We start from the raw sequence: 20,058 nt of genomic DNA, 5'->3' as shown, positions 1-20,058 counted from the left end.
TCTCACTTTATCTTGCTTGACAAAGCCTGGGCCACTGCAACCTATTATAGTGCCCCCTTCTTTATATGTTGCCTCATAAAACATTTTCAGCAATTCCACTCTCCAGTTATCTGGTTGATTGGCTCTCCATCACCTGTCATTCCCATAAATGCTTCCTCTTTGACAGAGTCCAGAGTGGCGACAAAGCAGTGGTGTTTGTAAAGTAGCAGGCATAGCTTTTCCAGTGGAGAGTTTAGCCATATGTAGTGAATGACTGGATACTGTAAAGCGATAGAAAAGTTCCTTATTAAAAGTGTTAATTGAAATGCATATCCCCAAGGTGGGGAGAAAGCATCAGGCAAATTTACAGCTGGCCCAACATTTTATTTTAGGGGATACCACTAAAAAGGGTAGCAGTCCGTCAAATATTTAGTATTTCATTTTTTATTTTCATGGGCTCCACCATTTGGATTTTCTGCATCAGGCATCAAAATGTTTTGGGCTTTCTCTGGATTAGATGCTCCTTGCAATGAATTATTAGGAGTATCCACACTATCTTGATGTAATCCTAAAAGTGGATTGCAGTGAAGCAATGTAAAGAAGAAAATTAACAGTCAACCATTTAGTGCAAAAGTAGAATTATTTGAGAAAATTATACTTAAAAGCCCAATGTGTTTTGAAAAACACATTTTAGTCCTTTTAATATAATTTTCTACAATATGCCTGCTTTTCACCAAATTTATTTTCTGCTCCCAGGAGCACATACAAAACCATTGTTAAGTGTGGGGGGGGGCACACCTAAATCTTCCACAGAATATATCCACATATGGATGGTTCAGTTTTAGATTCTGATGACTACAAAGTCTTGTCCCCTTTTGCTATAAACAAAAAACAAACCCTAGTTATTTAGGAACAACAACAGCAATCCTTATACTTATCTTTCTGCACATCTGGGCCAGATGCATTTTGGTACCTAAACCCTACAAGCCCTGGTGGCCTCAAACTGGACTTAGGCAAACTTAAATAGAGGGGGTAGGGGGGCAGGTTGGGGTTTTGTTTTTGCATTTCCCCCCTTTTTGTAATGGTTATGTATTGGAAATTTCAATATCTATCTATCATCTATCTATCTATCTATCATCTATCTATCTATCTATCATCTATCTATCTATCATCTACTTACTTACTTACTTACTTACTTACAAAAACCTATGTGCTGAGAGTGGGAAGAAAGCAGCCGTGCATCTCATTCTTTTCTGCGGAGCCCACTGGGCTTTTTGCCTGCCTCTGTCCATGGCCTGGTCTCTCTCATACCTTTCCCTATGTCTTTCTGTCGCTCCCTCCTGATTCTGAACAGGAGCAGCCTATGCACCACAGCAGTGCTGGTCATGGAAAGTCCCTTCCAGGTGCCAACAGTTGCCTTGAGTGATCCAAGACCAGCCTTGGCCAAAGAACACAGACAATAAAACATTAAGGGTCTTTTTCATGCCCGTATGTTCTCTGCGCTATGTGGAGATTGATTATCAGTGCATCCAGCTTCAGCCACTACATGTTAAGTGACTTGCAGAAACAAAGCAGAAATAGATCAAGTAAGCCCATTTAGCCAGTCCCTAGTCAGGTTTATGGCCAAAATGACTTGGTTACCAAAGCAGTCTTGTGAAACTGGCTCCATATGTGCCTTGCTCAATCTTTCAGATGCACTAAAGGAAATTGGGAATAACTTCCCTGAAATCAATAAATTTACACTAGTCTAAAAGTGGAATGAAATAAAACAGACTCTTAAATGCATGATGTATGCGACTAGACTACAAAAGTGCCCTGTCAAATCCTCAAAATTTGTTTAGGGGTTGTGACTTCCATTATAGCTAATTAGTGCCCCTGGGGTTTTCATGCAGCCAGCTTCAAACTAAAGATAGCGTCTGGTTTTAAAATTGAATTAGCCTCCTTATGGTTTGCAGAGCCAAGGTGTAAGGCAGAGGTATATCTATTGACATAGATTTCTTTATTGTATGCTGCCTTTCCCCCGCCCAAAGAACGGAAGATGCTAAGCTGTACCAGGGGACTTCCTATTTTATCCTCACAACAACCATATAAGGAAGGTGAGGCTGGTGAGCTTTATAGCCGATTACTCTTGTTGATGTCATACTTTCAATTCACAATACCACACTAGCTTTCAAATGGAGGAGTTTGTGCATTAAGAAGACAATTGTATACAGCACTATTCAGAATTAAGTCCTGTTTTTTTTGTTTCATTAAATTTCTATACTGCCCTTCATCCAAAGATCACAGCCCTGTTGAGTTCAACAGAGCTTACTCCTAGCCGCTGCTCAGTGTGTATCCCAAACAACATTTATTTATAGTCAAAAGAATCAGAGCACCCTGTTATCAATTATATAGATCTGAAAGAGGTGTATTTTAATGGTGTCCCTCTATTGATGGTAGGGCTTCCATTACCAGAACAGGAACAGAAGCAATTTTCAGCAATTCTACACCCCCAGCCTGCATAGCCTTGCTAATTCTGCTCTAGAGGGAACCAAACAGGCCTTGGGTAGGATGGGTTCCAAACCAGTGGAAGCTAGATGTGCTTAAGTCATAATGATTTCAACAGGACAAGTTAGTCACAGCTAACCTAAATTCTGTTAATTTAAATTGGTTATTAATTGGATTGTTATTATTAAATTGTATTTAAAAACAAGTAACTTTTTCTGTATTGGGGTCACAAAGTCAGCCTTCATGCTGTAGCTCTGTTCGTAGTTAAATATACTCTGGCCTGGTTCACATGTAACACAAAGCCATGGTTTATTAAATTATGGCTTATGAAACCATAGCTTAGCATTATGTGCAAACCCTACTCTGACTAGGTTTTTGTATTTACTGCCAGCAAACCTTGGTTTGAAGACATGGATCACACAGATCCACCCTTGTCTTCATCCTCTCCATTACTGATGACAGACAACAGTTCAGACCCAAGACAGCTTCCTTGGATTTAGGTAGAAAGAAGAAATAAAGCTGGGTGTCATCAGCATACTGGTGACATCAAACCCCTCTCCCAACAGTTTTTGGTAAATGTTAGATAGCATTATTACAAAGAAGGGACCCAAATGTGTTTAAATTTCATATTTTAGGATGCAATACATTTAGAAATGTGTGCATTGAGATAAAATATGTAGAATCATAGAATTGTAGAGCTAGGAGGGACCCTGAGAATCATCTAGTCCAAGCATCCCCAAACTTTGGCCCTCCAGATGTTTTGGACTACAATTCCCATCTTCCCCAACCACTGGTCCTGTTAGCTAGGGATCATGGGAGTTGTAGGCCAAAACATCTGGAGGGCCGCAGTTTGGGGATGCCTGATCTAGTCCAACCCTCTGCAAACAGTATTTAGACTTAGGGGTTTTGTTTTTAATTGCAAATTAAGGCAGAAATATGTGGAATTGAATGGAGACCTGTGAAACTGACACAGACTGCAAACAGACTGAACTCTCCATCCCTAAATAATACCAGGGATATTTTCTATATTAAATTTCTATACTACTTCTTTAATGGTGATAAACAAATCTGATAGTATAGTAAAAAAAATAGTGGTGCTTTTAATTTCAGGACATTTCTTGGGTTTGGGTTAAAAAATCTAATGCTATGGGGTGAAAAAACTCTCACCCACAGGAGTCTGATGGCTTTCTGGTTTCCATGTCTGTCATATGACAAAAGACAGGTGTGGAGGAAAGAGGGCTCAATATCTACCACCAATAATGATTTAAGGATGGGGAAGGAGAAAGGGATTAAACATGTACAAAGATTTGGACTGTCTCCTTTGCATTGTGTAAAGCTATTTGATATCCAGGCCAGTGGAAAGTGTCCATTCCTCCTGCTTGAAGAAGAAAACTTTCAGAGTGAACAAAAGAGAAGATAGAAGATGCAATGCATATTGAAAGTAAGAGAGAGACACAGCAGGTAGAGAATAAATGACAATGCAGACAGGGAGGAGGAAAAGAATTTCTTAAGAAACAAATCTTCCCTCTTCTGCTTCTTTTATTGGAGTGCCTTGCGCATTTTCTCTTTTCCTGGCATTGTACTTTATGCTCAAGCTTTGAGAGAAGAGATCTCATTGTTAATTCTAAGATATGGCTGCCATGCCCCTGTGATGGAGCAACACACACCCTAACTATTCCTATAGCTGTTGGCTGTGAAAATATTCCACTGTCATTCCAAATTCTAATCAGCAGCAGCGATTGCTGCAAGACCACACACCTTGAGCCATTTCAAGATATGCTGCATTGTTAAGAAGGTGTATCCAGCTGATCTCAAATATAGGGCTAGTGTATAGGGAGTAGGCAATCCAACTGCTAACTAGGCATTATATTGGACTTTTCATGTCACACGAGCACCTTGAACTTGGCTTGGAAGCTAACTGGAAGCAGGGCAATTCCTGTCCGAATCCTGGAAGCCAAGACACAAGTTTAGGGGCAAGCACTCTGGTGAGAAAACCCCAGCGGAGACTTAACATCTTTTAAAAATGCTGCAAAGAAAAGCATGGAAATATGGGCTGTAAAACCTATAAAATATGCCCTTCCAGTGAGTTTCAAAACACCCCCTTTTAAAAGCTCTTTCCAAGCTTTTCCATTTCCCTTGCACAGAGATAGGCCACATGTTTGTTAAGTAAAATAAAACTCTTCAAAGGTCCACTTCATGTGCTTTTCCATACAGTAGTCAGAAAAGATGAACAGGCAGTCAAGTATTGGTAAGGAAAACACTACTTTCAGACTCTGGTCTGGTCTGAAACAGAGTTAAAGCCATGCTCAGAGCTCCTCACATACTGAAATTCCACCTGGAGAATGAGAGACAACAAAGGCTTTGGGACCCATTTCCTCTCCTTGTGGGAAGGGGCAACCTAGAGGCAGCTGGTCTCATGCACCTTAACTCATGCACTAATTAGATTCAAACATGCTAGTGCAGGGGTAGACAACCTAAGGCCCGTGGGCTGGATGCGGCCCAATCGCCTTCTCAATCCGGCCCACGGACGGTCTGGGAATCAGCGTGTTTTTTACATGAGTAGAATGTGTCCTTTTATTTAAAATACATCTCTGGGTTATTTGTAGGGCCTGCCTGGTGTTTCTACCTGAGTAGAATGTGTGCTTTTATTTAAAATGCAACTCTGGGTTATTTGTGGGGCATAGGAATACGTTCATATTTTTTTTCAAAATAGAGTCCGGCCCCCCACAAGGTCTGAGGGATGGTGGACCAGCCCACGGCTGAAAAAGGTTGCTGACCCCTGTGCTAGTGTTATATGAGGCTGGAACCCCACAGTTGCTTTTGAGCCAATGTATCCCAGGCTGTCAGAGGGACCAAGTTGCACCCAACAGTGGGATTGGGGGGGGGCGGCGTCACACGTCACTCCATTGTCTCTTGAGACAAACAGATGGCAACAACCTCCATAGCATACACAGGTTACCCCATTTTATTCTTACAACCATGAAGAACTGGTTCAGTTTAGTGAGACTGGCCGCCCAACAAACTTTATGTTCAGTTAAGCATTTGAACCCTGGTCTCTCTGGGGCAAATCCATCACTCTGTTTGCTGTTTCAAGTGGATGAGTTATTTATGACCAAGCAGAGCAGGCAGCTAGAATCTCTGTAACCCTCTGTCTGTGGTGATACCTTTTCAAGAGCCTTGTTCTGTTCTGGAGGGGGGAAAAAACCTCTGGGCAGTTTATGTAGGAGGGCAGAGAGAGACTGCAGGTGGAGATTTCATGTAAGGCAGCTAGCACAGAAGATGACCACCATACAGTAAACATTAAACCAACCTTATGATTGCAAAATAAAAAATATAACATTATGCTGAAGAAATCTAGTGTCTGTCTTCTCTTCACTGGTGCGTCTCAGAGAACATCCACCAACCACAAATTTTAAGGTCACCAATTTTTACTTTATTACAGCTAGGGACCTCAAAAGCAGGAAGTGGCCCAGGCCTCTCTGAACTTCTGAGGGGATCTGGTTGGGTGAATACTGTTCTAAGCTTCCTTCTGGGACTCAGCTACATTGGCAAAGAAAAAGTGCTTACTTTACGTTGTATATGCATTTTAATACTGTCACACCAGATGGCGCTGTGGAGTTCCAATTTTGCCAACCCGATTTCTCATACAAAGTTGACAACGCGTTTAACTGAAACACTTCTCTGATGTGTCTAGATCAGGCGTTCCCAAACTAAGGCCCAGGGGCCAGATGCGGCCCAATCGCCTTCTAAATCCAGCCCACGGACGGTCCGGGAATCAGCATGTTTTTACATGAGTAGAATGTGTCCTTTTATTTAAAATGCATCTCTGGGTTATTTGTGGGGCCTGCCTGGTGTTTTTACATAAGTAGAATGTGTCCTTTTATTTAAATTGCATCTCTGGGTTATTTGTGGGGCATAGGAATTCGTGCATATTTTTTTTCCAAAATATAGTCTGGCCCCCCACAAGGTCTGAGGGACAGTGGACCGGCCCCCTGCCGAAAAAGCTGACCCCTGGTCTAGATCCAGTCCAGGTCAGAAATGCATCAAAACCAGTATCTTCTATGGGTCATCAGTTTGTATCTGGGTTCCAAACAAAACTGGAACATAAAAAAAAAAATACTACAAATGAAGCATTGTTGGGAAACATTTAACTAGACATTTCAGAATGAGGGCAATTTCTGCTCTAGATAGACCCCAAAGTTTTAGAATAGTGCTTATGTTTTCCATATCAATGCTTAAATCCCTAAAATATACAACATATTGTATAATAACCTTGATGCCAGAAAGGATTTTCTTTGGCAAGGTAAATGGAAATTGAGGCTTTTAATGAAAACGACTACAGTGCCAAAAATCACAAATGCAGCCCTATAATGTCTATACACTTGTCCTTTAAAAATATAAAGCAGAGAACATTACAGGATGGAGATTTCCCCCCCTAGTTTGATTGGTCTGGAAGCTGAGTTAAGAAGTGCCTAGTTCCCGTTGCTCATATTTTCTGAAGAACAAAATAGGGAACCTCTTAAAACGAAAATAGGCCCTTGTCAAACAATTTTAACAAATGAAAATGGCATGCCCATTATGCAGGTTTTCCAGACATTCATCAACTTCTGTTGAGCATTAGTGCGGAAGGAGGGCTTGCACTGTTTATTCTCCAGTTTGCATTCTGAGATCAAAGTGTTGTGTGAGAGGGAAGGTGTCTGGTATCTAAGAAACACTTTTCTTATTATGATATTGTCTCTAGGATGCTTAGGTGTCTTTATAAGGCTTTCAGAATGGCCATGGGTCTTGCAGGACTCTGTCAAACAATGTTCTATAAAGGCCTGGGCTGAATCAAGATATTTTGCTGCCCAAGGCAAGGAAGCAGGATGTGTTCCTTCATGGATGCATACAGAGCAAAATAGGTTTGTGGCTGCCTGTTTTTGCCAGTCAAAAGCTTTGATTTTAAAGATTTGAACTTCTGCAACATAAACCTTGCAAAAATTTACACCTCCAAGCAGGTCTTTGGAAATATGAAAAAACTAATGATCTGAGCTCAGTCAACTGCCATCAGACTTTAATTTCATTCAGAATTTGAAAGTCGATAAAAGCTTGATAAAAAATACAAAATTTCAGATCCTTCTGTGAATATGGACCTTTCTTCTTCTTCTCCTCCTCCTCCCCCTCCCCCCACTTCCTTTTTATGAATCCTTATTCAAAAGTGAAACATTTGTTCAGTTCAGGGAGATTCTCTCTAGAGAAGGAAATAATTTTATCAGTGAGACTCCCTGGTGATCAGGTAGACTTGGAACTGCTCTTAATCAGCCTTTTTGACATGGTTGCTTGAATAGCACTTCCCATGATGCTTTGTGTGTCTAGCTTAATTCTTTCCTTTTGAACTCACCATGACTTATATGTGCCTTCCCCCCCCCCCTCCTTCTATGTCTGAAGTTATCCCTCTATTAACTTTAATTGGAAAGGTATCCTTTGTTCCCCCAGAGTAGTCATGCACTCAACACTGAACTCCCTAGGTTTAAATTTCTGGGGTAGCAAGAGTTCAGTTTTCTGATAACTCAAATATAAAAAAAGAAAATCCTTGCCAATAGATCTGATAGCTTTATCATTTCAGGAGTTTTTTGGGTTTCTTTTAAGGAGAGAATATTTTCAGAAGGTGAAAAGTGTTGTGTCAATATATATTTGCAAATATGTACAATTAGACTTCAAGAAATGGGAAGTTCAGAAGGAAGCAGTGGCTCCCTCCTTCCCCATAACTTATCCACTCTAAAATCCCAAGCAATTTTGCACCCAGCCCTCTTGCACAGACTAGCATGTAACTTGCTCCAATTTAGACACCTCTGCTGAAACGCTGTTCAAGTACATCCAGGAAGACATATTAAGTTATACATACTCATGGTTCCCCCTCCCCACGATTGTAATGTGGAAAAGAGGCTTAGGGAAAACCCATAAGGATTGTTTCCATTTTCAGTAAACTGCTGAAGAGATTCCATTTTGGAGGCTCCACCCTAATATTAGAGATGGTTCCAAGAGCAGAGTGAAAATGGGGAGCAGGAAGGACATTTTCATGCTTCAGAAGCCTTTGCCTCAAATGTGCTAGTTTTTAATATGTAAAGAGAGGGTTTGTTCCAAATGGGATCAAGCATGCATGCTCATCATTAGGGTATTCTGCAGTTATTGTGACAAATGGGTGGTTATTTGAGTGTGCACACTGACCCTTAGGATGGAGAGTTTGACGCACCAGGCCCATTATTATTGGCAATTTAGGAAGAAGATTCATCTGATAATCTGCATGTTTCTTCCCCCAGCCCAGCCCAGTAAATTTCATATCCACTGAAGATATGGTCAATTGTGTTTTTAGTATTTTGAAAAGCTAACCAATCATGTTTACTTCAAAAGTATTCTGAAATACTAAGCATGCCAAGCCATATGTTTTCAGCTTCTTATCAGATGCTTGTGATCAATTTTCAAATACATTCAGCAAAATTCAATTAAAAAGAAGATAAGAGAGAAGAAAAAGAAGGAATTTTTAAAAGAAAATAGCAAAGGACCAAATAAAGAAACAACAAAACGGGCGATAAAATTACTCCAATCGCACTATTCTATGCAAATCAGTGAAGAAATAGCATGGAAAAATAAGAAAACAAAACAGATTTTTTTTTTAAAAAAATGCCAAATTCAAAATTACATTTTAAAAAGGCAAATTATATCCCTTTGGAGTGGGAAACTAAAGATGAAGAAGTAAAACCAGTAATGATTAAATGGGCACAAGATATAGGTATATACAATTTGAAGATTGGATAAAATTGTGGAAAATAAATTTTAAATTTACGGACTGTATATTGTTGAGAGAGAATTACATGAAGATGATGTATAGATGGTATATATCACCAGTTAAACTGGCAAAAATCTATAAAAATAAAAAGAAAGACTGTTGGAGGTGTGAGGCTGAAGGTACTTTTTATAATATGTGGTGGGAATGTGAAAATGTAAAATTGTATTGGGAAATGATATATAATGAATTGAAGAAAATGTTGAAAATAGCATTTGTTAAACAACCAGAAGCCTTCCTGTTAGGTATTTTAGGTCAAGATCTGCCAAAAGAGAACAGAACACTATTTATGTATGCTATTACGGCGGCGAGAATTCTGATAGCACAAAAGTGGAAGACTGGAAAAATTCCAACTAAAGAACAATGGCAAGAGAAATTGATGAACTATGCAGAACTGGCAAATTTGATGGACGGACTTCGAGAAAAAGACAACAGTGACTTTGAAAAAGAGTGGGAACCATTTATAACATACTTGCAGAAACAAAGGAAGAATATTGACTTGATGGCAGGATTTAAATAAACATTCACATCTTTATTATTAACAAAGAACATTTAAAACAATATAAGAAATGATATAGTACACTTTTAAGAAACAGCAGTATGTAACAAGAGGGAAACAAACCAGAAATGGAAGTTGGGGGGGGGGGAGTGCAGGAGGCGGAGGGAAGATTGGATGTAACATAAATGTTATTGAAATGAGATGTATGCAATGACAGAAAAAGTGAATAAAAAATTGATTTTTAAAAAAGCAGCAAATACATTTCACTTACTCTACCTTGATGGTATCACAACTCCATTATATCTTCTTCTTTTTTAAGCTGGGATGATTCTAGACCTTTAACGTTTTTTATCATCTCACTAGTACACCAGTACAGATAAAAGGTTTAGGATTGAGTTTTAAACTCTTTGATCACTATCATGCCTTGCAAGTCATCATACTCCTGCAGTTGTATTTTGCACATGCACTATAAAAGAAAACTGAGGTGAACATTCCCAAGCCCCTAAGTCATGAATGGTTCAGATTTAATCAGTGGGACTGCTGCTACAGTGGGATTAGTTTATGCTTTGCCATCTAACCATCCTGTCTATAGAATCCTCTCTACAAGCTGATGCGAGAGCTTCAACACCTGGATGCTTTAAAAGGAGCATGTTTCTTCCTTATTTGTGATTAATACCTCTTTTGCACCTCCCATCAAATCTTAGAAATTTCAAGGAAGTCTAGTTTGGGACACATTGCTCCACTGCTTTTTCTGCTTCTTATCTCCGCAATTCTTTATTCCTGTAGTAGGTCATTATAAAATGTCTAGTATAAGTTACAAGACATCTACAGTGGTACCTCGGTTTATGAACACAATTGGTTCCGGAAGTCTGTTCATAAACTGAAGCGTTCATAAACTGAAGCGAACTTTCCCACTGAAAGTAATGGAAAGTGAATTAATCCATTCTAGATGGGTCCGTGGCGTTCATAAACCGAAAATTCGTAAACCGAGGTGTTCGTAAACCAAGGTTCCACTGTATTCAAACAGTTTGTTAATATATGTATCCAGTTTTAGTTCTATTAATGTTTAATTGTATTTTAAGGATTGGTTTTTTCTACGGTTTTAGCAGTTCTTGTTTTTATCTATTAGCCGACTTGAGACCCTTCAGAGAAAAAGGTAGGGTATAAATAAATATATAACAACGACAATAACAATAACAACAATAGCAATAGTAATATTAGGGACGGGACGGGATGTATGGGGTGTTAGGGGAGGGGTAGTACCTCTGGTGGGGGACGCGTCGTGCTTCTTCTTGGATAGTTTGTACAGCTTTGGTCCCCACCCTGCCTTCAGCTTTCACCTGTAGCTCCTAGAAGTTGTCAGCATGCAACAGTGACCACATCCTGGGAAACAGCTTTGACTGGCTACTAATCCAGGTGAGGGGAGCCGATGGGTCTCCAACCTCAGTGAGTTAGAGGCTTCCCCTGCATGCAAAGGCAGGCGGATGGGACCAATAGTGGGTCCAACAGTCAAGAAGGTGGTTCCTGCCTGTGCTATAGAGGGAAGTGAGGGGCAGGTGGGGCTTGTCAACCTGGGAAGGGAACCCGTCTAGGAGAAGGAAAACTCTGATCCTAAACCTCTGCTGCCATGTGGGATATCTTTGAGAGAAGAAAGGGCTCAGGAGTAAACCCAGCAGTTTGATTTCACCCCTAGAGGCACACTCCATTGTCTCTTGAGACAGACAGATGCCAACAGGGGATGGGCCAAAAGCAGAGCTAAATAGGTGGTGTCCTATGCAAAGCATCCTTTGGATTTGGTGTTGCCCACCATTTAGCTTTAACCTCATAACCATATGCAGGAGGAGGTAGTGATGAGGCAGTGCCCCGGAGTCACCCTCCTGACACAAGCTGTGTCACTGCTGCTTGTCATTGTGGGCAGGGCAGGTCTGTAGCTTCATGATGCATTAAACAAAGGGATCCATACAGTCATAAGGTCAAGGGGCTATGCTGATAGCCCTGTCCCAAAAGTCTCACAGCTTTCTTGCCCTCCTACGGAAGTTGAGAGTGGACATCTGCGAAAAGGAAGCCAACATGCATAGGTGCATGGGCACCTGTGGAGCTGGACAAAGAAGTCTCAGAACCTCAGAGCCATGCAGACCCACATTAACCAGTCGTTTCCCTTCACATGATCAACTTGCGAAAGCATCTTAATTAGTGTACTACTTTGAAAACCTGATCAGAATCAGGGCAACGCTTCTTGTCTGCACTCTGATTTGGCTTTGTGATGCTGTCCCATACAGCCAAATCTGAGGAGCTGCCAGACAATGTGACATCCCAATGCCTATATGATTTCCAATTAATTTATGAACATCCACACCACCTCCCACCCCTGGCCAGCACTTTTAAAAAGCTGGTGTCGAAGTTGCAGAGTGGCTGGGGAAACCCAGCCAGATGGGTGGGATATAAATATATCATTATCATCATCATCACAGAATGATTGCAAACAAGAATATGTGTTTGTGGGTGGGAAGTTATTGGTTTGCTTTTGTTTTATTATGTATTTTTTATTCTCAGGTTTTCTAGCTATCAACTTGAATTTACCTACACTCTCCTCCTCCTCCTCCCAGCAATCCCTTTTAACTTGAGAGCAGGAACTTGTTCCCCTTGTACCTTAACTAATAGCCTTTGTTATGTTCATATTGATGATGATGATGATGACGACGATTAGCTGCTGGCACAACACCTTTGCACAGTGAGGCATTCAAAACCTCACTTACCCAGTCAACTGGGCCCCCTTTGGCTGACTGAATTTGGCCATTTTAAAAATCTTGACCAGGCATCCCCAAACTTCGGCTCTCCAGATGTTTTGGACTACATTTCCCATCTTCCCCAACCACTGGTCCTCTTAGCTAGGGATCATGGGAGTTGTAGGCCAAAACATCTGGAGGGCCACAGTTTGGGGATGCCTGATCTTGACTCACCTTGATGGCAAACAGTAATATGGTAGCAGTAAAAGGTAAAAGGTAAAGGACCCCGGACGGTTAAGTCCAGTCAAAGGCGACTATGGGGTTGTGGTGCTCATCTCACTTTTCGGGCCAAGGGAGCCAGCGTTTGTTTCTGGAACAGGTTTCTGGGACATGTGGCCAGCATGGCTAAACCGCTTCTGGTATAACGGAACACCATGATGGAAACCAGAGTGCACGGAATCACCGTTTACCTTCCTGCCACAGCAGTACCTATTTATCTACTTACAATGGCATGCTTTTGAAATGCTAGGTTGGCAGGAGCTGGGACTGAGCAACGGGAGTTCACTCCGACTCCGTCACGGGGATTTGAACCACAGACCTTCCAATCGGGAAGCCCAAGAGGCTCAGTGGTTTTAGACCACAGGAAGAGGTTGTAGGGCGGAACTGGTAATACAAATCCCAGTGGGAAGCATAGCAGAGGAGGGGGAAATCTTTTAGATGTGTGAAATCCCCATCAGGAAACACAAGTAGGAAGGCAAATTGCCCAAGAAACACCTGAAGGTTGGTTTGCAACAGTACATACTTGAACAGAGGAAGTCTGCAAATACATTTACATTCTAGAATTATAAATCAAATCCAGCTTTGATGTAATTGGGTAAGATTCCTATTGATGTCTGTCAGTGGTGCACCAATTTATATTGCAGCTTCTTTGGGTCCACAGCCTATTGAGACCTAGAATGTCCACCATTGTGAATGTTTTTGCATGTAAATATTAAAGAGACCGGTTTGACAATAGCAACTATTTTGAGCCGAGGAGCACAACAAGCGTCAATCTGAGATGCATAATGCTTCCCATATCTAGGGATTCTTTATTCTCAATAGTTCCATACAAGCAGCAAGCATTCTTAATCTCTGCAGCACAGTTACACTATAGATTCTGTATCTAAAGGAACGATGCACAGCTCTTCTCAATAGTCTTCGCTTTTGAAAGAGCCAACCGAACAGTGGAATAAGAGAGATTGAGGTCTGTCTTAGCATTTGCTTCTCTGGGGTGTGATCTGTTGTGGTATAAGAATTTTCCTTTTCCTTTTTTAAAAAGAGGCATTTGGTTTTCATTTGTTTGAAACTGTTTCTTAGCCTGGCACACTTTATATACGGAAGTTAACTGGTTGTCTTTGGGCAATAGGAGCCTTTTTCAATTATTGCTGAGTTTTAAGGCAACCTCATAAGCAGAAACATGGCACTGATTTCATTTTGATTTTTCCCCATACCCTAAGCTGGCTTTTTAAAGGACAATGTTAACTATCAGTACAAAGGCACAAATTGCACAACCTTTCTTTTATTAGTGCTCCAATATGGAAGGAGAGAAATCTCCATAAACCATCAAGTTCTGTTCTTCACTGACAACCTCCATCAGCATGTTTTGAGTGTCCACCATTCAAGCTGTCCATTCAGCTATCCAACTTCCTTAGTCCACCCCGTCCATTCAGTGTGAGGTTAGTCTGTCAATCAAATCTGTCTAATCTCACCTTTCAGTGAGTTGTGAACTGATGAAAAGAAGGATTTGTATCACCAAAAACATGGACAGAAGAGCACACCAATTTACCTATGACAATTTATACGAATAGATGCAAATTTAGAAACAATTATGGTACTACAATTTAAATATAAATAAAACGCATCTCATCATAGGGCAGAAGACACCAAGTGACCTGTGTGCCTGCTCACTCTGTTGATGGGCAACATCCAGGCTTCTGCTCTCCCTTCGTTTGGTTCTTTATTATTAGGTCAGGCTTCAACAGAGAAGACCTTCAAACAGAGGCCTTCAAAATACAGTAGAGAAATGTTTTCTGTAAAGTAGGACACATGCCCCCCCCCCAAGTGCTAAGCTGCAAGCAACAGGCAATTTGTCTGCCCAATCTCACATTTTAGGAAAGATTCAACAGAAATAGCAATAACAAGTCACCCATCCCTTTTTGTAGCATACCGTTCTCATTTTCAAGAGCTAGTCTTTTATTTTATCTAATCAAACAGATGATTAAATCACTCATAGAAATCAATGTGCAGATAATTATTGTAGGATCATCAGCTGCAGAAGATAAAATATTTCTACATTTACAGCCATACCCATATACTTCCGTGCCAGTAGTTTATAGTACTGCCCTATACTACAGGAAAGGACTCGGGTGGCGCTGTGGTCTAAACCACTGAGCCTAGGGCTTGCTGATCAGAAGGTCGGCGGTTCGAATCCCTGCGACGGGGTGAGCTCCTGTTGCTTGGTCCCAGCTCCTGCCAACCTAGCAGTTCGAAAGCACGTCAAAAATGCAAGTAGATAAATAGGAACCGCTAAAGCGGGAAGGTAAACGGTGTTTCCATGTGCTGCTCTGGTTTGCCAGAAGTGGCTTTGTCATGCTGGCCACATGACCCGGAAGCTGTACGGCGGCTCCCTCGACCAATAACGCGAGATGAGTGCGCAACCTCAGAGTCGTCCGTGACTGGACCTACCGGTAACAGGCAGAGGCCCCTTTACCTTTATACTACACTACAGGAACTAAGATGCTACCATAAAAATGTGAAATATGGGGGAAACAAAATGGTCAATTTTCTTCCAAAATACACATACGGAAAGTATTTTGAAACGGTAATTCCCCAGCACCTCAGTAAAAAAAGTCTATTGCCAATTTCCCCAATATATACTGTAATACTATCCATGGTGCCAAGGAATGTTTCCTTATATAACACATGCCTCGTATATAAGTCATAAACTAGTAAGGCTTGACTGAGTCTTAGTTCAGCTACCATAATCAAGGTAGGCCTAACATATTGAAACATTAAGTGAGAAGGAGCCAGGCTAGCTCAGACATTTGGTAGCCCTCCAAGACAGAGGGGCTCCTTAGGGGCAGCAGCCCCATACCCTCCAAGTGGCCCGATTTTCCAGGGACAGTCCCAGAATTATGAAAGCCATCCTGGCTTCTGATTTGATCCTGGAATGTCCCTATTTCCTGTGCCATCACCGCCACTGAGCTCAGGGAAGAGGATGAGCCGCCGCTTGTCCTGAGCGGTGGCGGCAGTGGCAGCTGCAAAGGTGCATCCTGTGGCCTCTTCATGGCTGCCGCTGCTGACCTCCTCCCTTGGAGAGCAAGCGAGGAGGAGGAGGAGAGGCTGCCACGGCTGAGCCCCAGCCCTGTGTGACGTGTCTGCTCTGGGGGGCAGGCAGAGGGCAGGGCTGCCCTGGACGGGAAGAAACAGGGTGGTGGAGTCTCAGGTTTTGCATGAGATGGGGGGGGGCGAAAGTGAGAGAGGTGGGGTTTGCACGGGCCTGGTTTGGTGTGGAAGAGAGAGTTTTTGCACAGGCAGAGGCAGGTGGGTTGGAGACGGAGACTCAGCTTACCTTCCAAGTCCCGGACTGCAGAATCCGGGACCGGCAGCCGTGTGACACCAGAAGTTGCGTCGACGTAACTTCCGGTGTTGCTTTGCCCTTCTATGGGCACAAGAAATGGCCGCCGCCGGCTTCAAAAGTAACTTCTACGCATAACCGGAAGTGCGTCGACGCAACTTCCAGTGTCGGCCCACCCATCTATGGGCACCAAAATGGCCGCCGCCGACACCAGAAGTCGTATCTACGCACTTTCGGTCATGCGTAGATGCGACTTTTGAAGCCGGCGGCAGCCATTTCTTGTGCCCATAGAAGGGCAAATCAGAAAGAAAAAAATGGCCGCCGACAGGAGAAAATAACGGAGAAAAACGGGAGACGAAGTGATACAGGGGACCACCGGGAAAAGGTAAGTAAAAACAGGGGTTTCCCGGGGAAAACGGGAGACTTGGCAGCTATGAGACTCAGAGTCGGGAGGGGGGGTGCACAGGCCTGGTTTTGTAATAAAGCAGTGTAAACCCTGTATGCCACTGTCATTTCTGCACCAGGTAAAGTAATTTTTAGCCTCCCCAATCTCCCCCACTGACCTGTTCCGTGTTTTGACCAACCTGTCCTTTATTTTCCTGACCAAAGGTTGCAGCCCTAGGCACACCCTTGCAGGAAGTGAGAGTCCTGTCATTGTGGCACAATTCCACATGGGCATGGCAGGCCTAAGAATACCAGAAACATAACCGGCAGTTATGTGAGCAGCCCTGAGCAAGGGGAGGCCAATCTCTTTATTTTGCAGCGACCTGCATAAACACAGTCGTGGATAAGGAGGGGGGGGAGTGCCTGTACATCCTGTGAAAAGGATCTCAGGGTTGTACTTGCACGTGAGTCCGCAGTGTGAAGTGGCTTCTCCCAAGCTCAGGGCTAGATAGAAAGGGCCAATGTTATAGGAGGGTGGCTTTCGGCTGAACATTAGGAGAACAGCCTTGATGGTGAGGGCAACTGAACAATGGAGCCAGTGGCTCCCCCTCTTCAAGCAGAAACAAGGGAGCCATCTTCCAGGAATCCTGTTCTCTGAATTTCTGGCCACAAGGAGTCGGTCCAACTTTATGATTACAGGTGATTACAGTGGCACCATCCCAAGAAGGAATTGAAAGCATTCACTCTCCTTTCTGTAAGATTCTAAATTCTTCAGTACTATTTTGTGTCTGTGATGCTTGGGAATAGCAGTGAGTTGAGAAAGGCCCTGCGGAGCCCAGGCAGACGCACCTCTTCTCTTTCATTCTTTGTCCATCATGCTGTGGGAGCCAGCTCAAGCAATTCACGTCTTCCCTGTGGCTGGAGGGGGCTGCCCTTCTGCCCACCAGCCAGGCCTTTCATCATCACAAAGCTGACTGAACCCACACTGGTGGTAGGAAAAGTCACAGAGGTGCTTTGGAAATGATACAATAGCCATAAATGTTGTTTGGGCTTTGGCTTCTTGTTTCAAAGTGGCCTGGGATGTAGCTAGAACAGATTGTGCAGATCTCAGCAGCCTGTATTTGCTTTTTTAACGTCACCCAATTTACACAACACAGACTTATGCCTTTGCTGCCCTTTGGCATTTGCAGCTTCCCCAGACATTCATGGGAGAGGAAGAAGCAAGGCAATTATTCAGTAAATTACCATGCAGCTTTCAATCTCCCTCAGTATCATCCTAGGAGGCACCAAACTGGCCCTGCTCCATTCATTCCTGGAGGGCAGGTTCCAGACTCTGGGCTTGGGAGCTACTGCCCTGCCTCATGGTCCTTGACTTCAGGGGTCCATCTTGGCCCCCTGCTCCTTAACATCAACATGGAATCTCTCGCATAAAGTCATCTAGAGATTTGGACTAAAGTGTCATTTGTACGCCTATAAACTTTGGCGCGAAGAACATAAACGATTACGAATTTCAGACAATGACAAGTATGACCGTCTTGCTTTGAAGGAGGGCTCCCTCTTCAGGATTTTTATTTCATTTGCTGGGTTGGGTGGAGTTTTTTTAATGTGGGCTTAAGGAGACTTCCAAAACCCTTTTTCTTTCTGCTTTCCAACACAAATGTGGTGTTTTGTTCCCACCCCCATGACAAGATTTATTGCAGGAAATGCAATTCAGGCAATCTTACCACTTTTAAGTCTTGTTGGTCTCTCGGTGGAGGAGAGCTAAGCATGTGCTTGACTCTCCTTCCGCAGAAATCAATGGGACTTTAAACTGCTTAACTTTGGCTGGATTGATCCCTGGGTTTCTTGAAAGAGTTAGTATGCTGTCAATTCTTGTGTGCTTATAGAAACACTGATTATTATTATTATTATTAATAAATACAATCTGCAGTGGCCCTGCTGGCTGGGATTGAACTGCATTTTCCAAACAACAATTTATGGTTGTTTTGAATGCTGAGAAAAAATTGTTGAATGAGCACAAACTCTTCCACCCCCCAAACTGAGGCACAGAAGTGTGGTGGTGGGGGTGAATTTATTTATACCCCATATGCTACAGATAAAAATGAGAACGGCTAAAAAGTGTTATCCTACCTTTGCATTTTCCTAACACTTCCTTACTGCAAAAAGTTTGATTATTTTTTGGAAGGAGGTTTGTTGCATAAGAGCACCATATTTAATTTAACTGTACAATCTGAATTTGCCAATATTGCTGGCATGCAATTGAAATTCATGCACATGACGTTTGGCTTCTTATTCTCAGGAATAGTTGAATAATGAAAAAAATGTGTTAAAATGATTTAAGATATAATATGAAAATTGCTTAAGTTGGATTTAAAAATGGACCCAGTGAGGGGGGAATTGAGGAAGTCTACAATGTTAAGTAAAAATGAAAGATTTGTTGTAATTGATATGTTTTTCTTTTTTATGTTTTATTTTTGTCTTTTGTCCTGTTTTTGTGGTTATTTTGTATTGTTTTAAAATGAATAAATATTATTTGGGGGGGGAAGACTTTTGGCTTCTTATTCTCAAAGCTTGACTAAATGGAAAGAAATAAGAATTTTTTTATTGATTTAATACACTGATATGGAAAAAACCCAATTCTCACACTCTGTTTCAAGCCTGATTTCCTCAGTGCCTCACAATTAAAATGCACACCAGTGAGTCAAAAGCTGGCTCAACAACCCCATCCCATGCTCCAGATGGGATGTGTATATGTTTTATTGTTTAAAGTACTGCATAATTGCCAAAACATGTTGTGTGCATTTAGAAACTCTTGATTTCTGAATAAGCCCACACTTAGGATGCATATGTATCAATTCACATTATTTGTTCTCAAAAGGCAGCTTTGTAAAAGTGAGTACAGCCAGTTTAGAGAGGGGAAGATTTTTGGCAGCATCACAGCACTCGGCCAATCAGTGCTATGCATTTTGCATTTTAACCCTTGGAGAAGCCTTTTTGTCCTAGGGCTGGGGAACCTTTTTGGCTTCATCTTCCCACCCCTGTGGGCCAACTTTGACAGCTGGATGGGATAGTCCTCCTCTCAAAGTCCCTGGCCCAGAACTTCCCAAGCACCTAACAGCCAGCTGGTTGTCTGGTTGCTTGGGAACCAAAAGCGCATGGGGCTTTAACACCCCTGTGCACAGAACATGGGAAACATTGAGCCTGGGGCTTGCAAAGCACTTTCCACAATGCTTTCCACACACCCAACAAGCAAACCGGCTGTCAGGCATATGTGAAGTGCTGCACAAAGTGCTTTGCAAGCCCTGCGCTCACCATTTCCCAAACACCATGCGCAGGGCCAGCAAAGCTGATTTCTGTAGGGATCAACTGCAGTCCACGCCATCAAGTTCCCAATAGGGAACTCAGTCACACAGCCAATTCCTGTTGAGCCCTGTCTCTACCTGCCCCACAGACGACATCATGTAAGTGGGGACAGTTTGGTGAAAATTGCCCCCATGGGCCAGAGGTTTCACACAAGTAGTGTGTTGGTGCACAGTGAAAAAGT

Source organism: Zootoca vivipara, chromosome 11 (assembly GCF_965207765.1).
Source record: "Zootoca vivipara chromosome 11, rZooViv2.hap1.1, whole genome shotgun sequence".
Taxonomy (NCBI): Eukaryota; Metazoa; Chordata; class Lepidosauria; order Squamata; family Lacertidae; genus Zootoca; species Zootoca vivipara.
Note: the sequence above shows the minus strand (reverse complement) of the source record.